This window comes from Musca vetustissima, unplaced genomic scaffold (assembly GCF_032173495.1).
Source record: "Musca vetustissima isolate MV318-11 ecotype Yass unplaced genomic scaffold, APGP_CSIRO_Mvet_v1 utg6011, whole genome shotgun sequence".
Lineage (NCBI taxonomy): Eukaryota > Metazoa > Arthropoda > Insecta > Diptera > Muscidae > Musca > Musca vetustissima.
The window spans coordinates 11,466-13,326 of NW_026887696.1; the positions used below are offsets into that span (position 1 = coordinate 11,466).

General features: G+C 34.3%; 1 long non-coding RNA gene across 1 annotated transcript; it reads left to right on the forward strand.

The window, feature by feature from the left end:
* Positions 1-468: 468 nt before the first annotated feature.
* LOC133335396 (uncharacterized) lies at positions 469-1,484 on the forward strand. The gene is made up of 3 exons (XR_009754524.1): positions 469-954; positions 1,010-1,189; positions 1,346-1,484. It is a non-coding gene; the product is annotated as an uncharacterized LOC133335396 (long non-coding RNA).
* The last annotated feature ends 377 nt before the right edge of the window (positions 1,485-1,861 follow it).

Here is a 1,861-nt window from a genome sequence, read left to right on the forward strand (position 1 = left end):
CGATTATCTGTCAAAAATTTCCATATAATATTTCAAAATCGAATTCAAGTAGAAATTACCCACTTTGACAGTTAATCAAGACATCAGCTGCGCTAAATGGACTACCTATTCATTGTGCCATGGGTAGAATGCTATAAAACCATTAAAGTATGCTTTTGCGACATCTAGGAATTGAATGGAATACTATGAGAAATGTTTTCGTTTGCCGAATACAATAATTGAACAAGCTTCCATACTGATAAAAGCGCTATTTAAATACACTAAACGATTGTATTTGCTCGTAAACAAATGCTTGTTTGAAGTGTCTATACTTTTTTCTATGTAAAATACGGTGACTCCAGTAATATTGGGTGCTGCTAAAAATATCTTCAAATTTAAACTTATTTTTATAAAGCTTGTTAATAAATTTATAAATTTGGTGGGCGATTATAACTAAATACAATTGCTTTTCTGTTATAAGAGGACTGATTTGTTTGTCCAATATAAAGCAATGTTCAGTATAAGTGAACTATGTTGTATGTTTTGCTGCCCGCCCTGTCCTGGGCCGATTGCTGCTAAGTTGGCATTTCAACCTCCAGACCCAACATATAAATTAACACCAGCAGACGGAAATAACACGAAATATAACATACAGTTTTTTGATAGGGCGGAGTGGCAATATTCAGAAAGGGATAAGTCCAAAGTGGAAGCATTTTTTACCCGAACCTCTCGTGGCAACCTGATAACATGTATATATGTTCGTTGCAGTAAGAACGCAAAATTCACTCTGCTGTTTTCACATGGGAATGCGGTTGACCTGGGACAGATGAGCAGTTTTTACATATCACTAGGTTCACAACTAAATTGTAATATTTTTGGATATGATTACTCCGGATATGGAATGAGCGGGGGTAAGCCGTCGGAAAAAAACCTGTATGCTGATATTGAAGCGGCATGGCAATCAATGAGGACCAGGTATTTTTGTTTAAATGTACTCTGTATATGTATCTATGAATATTTACTGTTGTAGATTTAATATCAATCCTGAATCCATTATTCTCTATGGACAAAGTATTGGCACTGTACCTACTGTAGATTTAGCAACGAGGCATGAAGTCGGAGCTGTAATACTTCATTCCCCACTCATGTCGGGCCTTAGAGTTGTTTTTAGGAACACAAAACGGACATGGTTTTTTGATGCATTTCCTAGGTAAGATTGTGTTTATTTGTATATGGGACAAAGTTATTTAAAACAAGTTGCTATCATGCCTTTCAAGACTGTTCCACATGGACCATAAAATTTTATTCTTTGTCCCATATATAATTATACAATATAAATAGTCTAATTAACAGTAGCATATCACAGCATTGACAAGGTTTCAAAAGTAAAGTCTCCCGTTTTGGTTATACATGGAACTGAAGATGAAGTAATCGATTTTTCCCATGGAATTGGTATTTACGAAAGATGTCCAAAAGCTGTTGAGCCACTTTGGGTAGAGGTAAGCTTTTATATACAAGTTTTTAACATGACCTGAATGTCCTGGTGAGTTAAACTGAAAATATACACTTTCAGATGTTATTTAAAGCACTTCAGTGGTAATTCGAGAAATGCATTTGTAATTAAAAAACTTTTCAATTGTAATTCGAGTATTTATTTGGTAGTTCATAACATTTCCAAATGACATATCGCTCATTTGCTGAAAGAAGGCATAACTCAAAAAAAAAAAAAAAAAAAAAAACGATTTTGCAGAAAATGCGTTTTATATGGGACGGAGGAACTTCTACAGCTTCTTAATTAGAGTGTGTAGAAGATATTCATATGCATTTTTACACAACGAAAATCGAAAATCACGTTTTTTGAGTTATGCCTTTCTTGCAGCAA